Consider the following 6000-nt stretch of genomic DNA (forward strand, 5'->3'; position numbering starts at 1 on the left):
TTTAACAAATTTAGTATATGGATGAACACCAACTATTTCTAAATATAAATGCAAATTACTTGACAAATATGGTTGAGGAACTCACATGGAGGTAAAACAGGAAGCATATCGACAACCACCCAAATGTCGATGTTGCGTGGCATATTATCTTCAGGACGAAGATCGAAGGTTATTTCCATACCGTCCTGAAATCCATATGCCTTGCAAAGATCTTCCCAATTTGGGCACCCTATTTCTGTTTAAAAAACTGAATTAAATACTTTGATAACAAATGTGTGACCATGTATAGTCCTCAGGTTAGCGCTCCTCGTCTTGATTCTCTCGTGGTCTTCAAAACCGAGCCTCTCCAACACATATCTTCTTGCATGGCAAGGGAGGTGTTGGGGAACGTCGCATGGGAAACAAAAATTTTCCTACGCGCACGAAGACCTATCATGGTGATGTCCATCTACGAGAGGGGATGAGTGATCTACGTACCCTTGTAGATCGTACAGCAGAAGCGTTAGTGAACGCGGTTGATGTAGTGGAACGTCCTCAAGTCCCTCGATCCGCCCCGCGAACAATCCCGCGATCAGTCACACGATCTAGTACCGAACGGACGGCACCTCCGCGTTCAGCACACGTACAGCTCGACGATGATCTCGGCCTTCTTGATCCAGCAAGAGAGACGGAGAGGTAGAAGAGTTCTCCGGCAGCGTGACGGCGCTCCGGAGGTTGGTGATGACCTTGTCTCAGCAGGGCTCCGCCCGAGCTCCGCAGAAACGCGATCTAGAGGAAAAACCATGGAGGTATGTGGTCGGGCTGCCGTGGAAAAGTCGTCTCAAATCAGCCCTAAAACCCCACTATATATAGGAGGAGGAGGGGGGAGACTTTCCTTGGGGTCCAAGGACTCCCAAGGGAGTCGGCCGAGCCAAGGGGGAAGGTCTCCCCCTCCCAAACCGAAATCCACTTGGTTTGGAAGGTGGAGTCCTTCTTCCCTTTTCCACCTCCTTCTTTTTTTTTCCTTTCATCTTTTGATTTTCTTTCCTATGCGCATAGGCCTCTCTTGGGCTGTCTCACCAGCCCACTAAGGGCTGGTGTGGCACCCCAAACACCCATGGGCTTCCCCGAGGTGGGTGCCCCCCCCCCCTGGTGAACTCCCGGAACCCATTCGTCATTCCCGGTACATTCCCGGTAACTCCAAAAACCTTCCGATAATCAAATAAGGTCATCCTATATATCAATCTTCGTTTCCGGACCATTCCGGAAACCCTTGTGACGTCCGTGATCTCATCCGGGACTCCGAACAACATTCGGTAACCAACCATATAACTCAAATACGCATAAAACAACGTCGAACCTTAAGTGTGCAGACCCTGCGGGTTCGAGAACTATGTAGACATGACCCGAGAGACTCCTCGGTCAATATCCAATAGCGGGACCTGGATGCCCATATTGGATCCTACATATTCTATGAAGATCTTATCGTTTGAACCTCAGTGCCAAGGATTCATATAATCCCGTATGTCATTCCCTTTGTCCTTCGGTATGTTACTTGCCCGAGATTCGATCGTCAGTATCCGCATACCTATTTCAATCTCGTTTACTGGCAAGTCTCTTTACTCGTTCCGTAATACAAGATCCCGCAACTTACACTAAGTCACATTGCTTCCAAGGCTTGTGTGTGATGTTGTATTACCGAGTGGGCCCCGAGATACCTCTCCGTCACACGGAGTGACAAATCCCAGTCTCGATCCATACTAACTCAACGAACACCTTCGGAGATACCTGTAGAGCATCTTTATAGTCACCCAGTTACGTTGCGACGTTTGATACACACAAAGCATTCCTCCGGTGTCCGTGAGTTATATGATCTCATGGTCATAGGAACAAATACTTGACACGTAGAAAACAGTAGCAACAAAATGACACGATCAACATGCTACGTCTATAGTTTGGGTCTAGTCCATCACATGATTCTCCTAATGATGTGATCCCGTTATCAAGTGACAACCCTTGCCTATGGCCAGGAAACTTTGACCATCTTTGATCAACGAGCTAGTCAACTAGAGGCTTACTAGGGACAGTGTTTTGTCTATGTATCCACACAAGTATTGTGTTTCCAATCAATACAATTATAGCATGGATAATAAACGATTATCATGAACTAAGAAATATAATAATAACTAATTTATTATTGCCTCTAGGGCATATTTCCAACAGTCTCCCACTTGCACTAGAGTCAATAATCTAGTTCACATCACCATGTGATTCCAACGAATCCAACACCCATATAGTTCTGGGGTCTGATCACGTCTTGCTCGTGAGAGAGGTTTCAGTCAACGGTTCTGAAACTTTCAGATTCGTGTGTTCTTTACAAATCTTTATGTCATCTTATAGATGCTGCTACTACGTGCTATTCGGAAATGCTCCAAATATCTACTCTACTATACGAATCCGTTTCACTACTCATAGTTATTCGGATTAGTGTCAAAGCTTGCATCAACGTAACCCTTTACGACGAACTCTTTAACCACCTCCATAATCGAGAAAAATTCCTTAGTCCATTAGTTACTAAGGATAAATTTTGACCGCTGCTAGTGATTCAATCATGGATCACTCTGTGTACCTCTCAACAGACTTTGAGTCAAGGCACACATCAGGTGCGGTACACAGCATGGCATACTTTAGATTCTACGGCTAAGGCATAGAAGACGACCTTCGTCTATTCTCTTTATTCTGCCGTGGTCGGGTTTTGAGTCTTACTCAAATTCACACCTTACAACGCAACCAAGAACTCCTTCTTTGCTGATCTATTTTGAACTCATTCAAAAACTTGTCAAGGCATGCATCTTATTGAAACTTTCATTAAGCGCTTTTGATCCATATCCATAGATCTTTGATGCTCAACGTTCAAGTAGCGCAATCCAGGTATTCCTTTGAAAACTCCTTTCAAACAACCTTGTATGCTTTACAGAAATTCTACATTACTTCTGATCCAAAATATGTCAACCACATATACTTATCAGAAATTCTATAGTGCTCCCACTCACTTCTTTGGAAATACAAGTTTCTCATAAACCTTGTACAGACCCAAAATCTTTGATCATCTCATCAAAGTATATATATTCCAACTCCGAGATGCTTGCACCAGTCCATTGAAGGATCGCTGGAGCTTGCATACTTGCTAGTATCTTTAGGATCGACAAAACCTCCTGGTTGTATCACATACAATGTTTGCTCAAGGAAACCATCGAGGAAACAATGTTTTTACATCCTATGTGCAATATTTCATAAATAATGCATCAACAACTAACATAATTCTAACAGACCTTTAGCGTCGCTACGAGTGAGAAAGTCTCATCATAGTCAATTGTTTGATCTTGTCGAAAACATCTTTGCGACAAGTCGAGCTTTTCTTAATAGTGACTTATCACCATCATCGTTTGTTTTCCTTTAAAGATCCATCTTTACTCAATAGTCCTATGAACATCAAGTAATTCTTCCAAAGTCTACACTTTGTTTTCATCCATGGATCCTCTCTCGGATTTCATGGCTTCCAGCCATTTGTCGGAATCTGGGCCCACCATCGCTTTCTCCATAACTCGTAGGTTCACTGTTGCTCAACAACATGACCTCCAAGACAGGGTTACCGTACCACTCTGTAGTAGTACGCGACCTAGTCAACCTACGAGGCTTGTAGTAACTTGATCCGATGCTTGATGATCACCATCATCAGCTTCCACTTCAATTGGTGTAGTCGCCACAGGAACAACTTCCTGCGCCCTGCTACACACTGGTTGAAGTGATGGTTCAATAACCTCATCAAGTTCTACTACCCTCCCACTCAATTCTTTCGAGAGAAACCTTTCCTCGAGAAAGGATCCGTTTCTAGAAACAAACACTTTGCTTTCGGATCTGAGATAGGAGATGTACCCAACTGTTTTGGATACCCTATGAAGAAGCATTTATCCGCTTTGGGTTCGAGCTTATCAGACTGAAACTTTTTCACATAACTGTCGAAGCCCCAAACTTTCAAGAAACGACAGTTTAGATTTCTCTAAACCTCAGTCTATACTGTGTCATCTCAACGGAAATACGCGGTGCCCTATTTAAAGTGAGTGCGATTGTCTCTAATGCATAACCCATAAACGATAGTGGTAATTCGATAAGAGACATCATAGTATGCACCATACCAAATAGTGCGTGGCTATGACATTCAGACACATCATCACACCATGATGTTCCAGGTGGCATGAACTGCGAAACAATTTCCACATTGTCTTAACTGCGTAGCAAAACTCGTAACTCAGATATTCATTTCTATGATCATATCGTAGACAATTTATCCTCTTGTTACGACGAACTTCACTCTGAAACGGATTTGAACTTTCCAACATTTCAGACTTGTGATTCATTAAGTAAATACTCCTGTATCTACTCAAATCGTCAGTGAAGTAAGAACATAATGATATCCACTGCGTGCCTCAGTACCCATTGGACTGCATACATCAAAATGTATCACTTCCAACAAGTTACTATCTCATTTCATCTCAATGAAAACAAGGCCTTGCTCATGTGGTATGGTTTGCATGTCACTAGTGATTCGAAATCAGGTGAGTACAAAGATCCATCAGCATGGAGCCTCTTCATGCAATTTATACTAACATGACTCAAGCGGCAGTGCCACAAGTAAGTGGTACTATCATCATTAACTCGTATCTTTTTGGCACCAATATTATGAACATGTGTAACACTACGATCGAGATTCAATAAACCATTGAAGGTGATTATTCAAGAAAATAGAGTAACCATTATTCTTTTTAAATGAATAATCGTATTGCAATAAACACGATCCAATCATGTTCATGCTTAACGCAAGCACCAAATAACAATTATTTAGGTTTAACACCAATCCCGATGGTAGAGGGAGCGTGCGGCGTTTGATCATATCAACCTTGGAAACACTTCCAACACGTATCGTCACCTCGCCTTTAGCTAGTCTCCGTTTATGCCGTAGCTTTCATTTCGTGTTACTAATCACTTAGCAACCGAACCGGTATCCAATACCCTCATGCTACTAGGAGTACTAGTAAAGTACACATCAACATCATGTATATCTAATATACTTCTCTTGACTTTTGCCAGCCTTCTTATCTACCAAGTATCTAGAGTTGCTCCGCCTAAGTGACTATTCCCCTCATTACAGAAGCACTTAGTCTCGGGTTTGGGTTTTATCTTGGGTCTCTTCATTAGTGCAGCAACTGTTTTGCCATTTCACGAAGTATCCCTTCTAGCCCTTGCCTTTCTTGAAACTTAGTGGTTTTACAAACCATCAACTATTGATGCTCCTTCTTGATTTCTACTTTCGTAGTGTCAAACATCACGAATCGCTCAAGGATCATTGTATGTATCCTTGATATATTATAGTTCATCACGAAGCTCTCACAGCTTAGTGGCAGTGACTTTGGAGAACTATCACTATCTCATTTGGAAGATTAACTCCCACTTGATTCAAGCGATTGTCGTACTCAGACAATCTGAGCACACGCTCAAGGATTGAGCCTTTCTCCTTTACTTTGTGGACAAAGAATCTCGTCGGAGGTCTCGTACCTCTTAACAAGGGCACAAGCATGAAATCACAATTTCATCTCTTTAGAACATCACTTATGTTCCGTGACGTTTTAAAACGTTTTCGGCGCCTTGCTTCTAAGCCATTTAAGTATTTTGCACTGAACTATCGTGTAGTCATCAGAAACGTGTATGTCAGATGTTCACAACATCCACAGACGACGCTCGAGGTGCAGCACACCGAGTGGTGCATTAAGGACATAAGCCTTCTGCGCAGCAACGAGGACAATCCTCGGTTTTACAGACTTGGTCTGCAAAGTTTTGCTACTATCAATTTTCAACTAAATTTTCTCTAGGAACATATAAAAACAGTAGAGCTATAGCGCAAGCTACATCGTAATTCGCAGAGACCATTAGACTATGTTCATGACAATTAGTTCAATTAATCAT

This window comes from Hordeum vulgare, chromosome 6H (genome assembly GCF_904849725.1).
Source record: "Hordeum vulgare subsp. vulgare chromosome 6H, MorexV3_pseudomolecules_assembly, whole genome shotgun sequence".
In the NCBI taxonomy this organism is placed as follows: Eukaryota; Viridiplantae; Streptophyta; class Magnoliopsida; order Poales; family Poaceae; genus Hordeum; species Hordeum vulgare.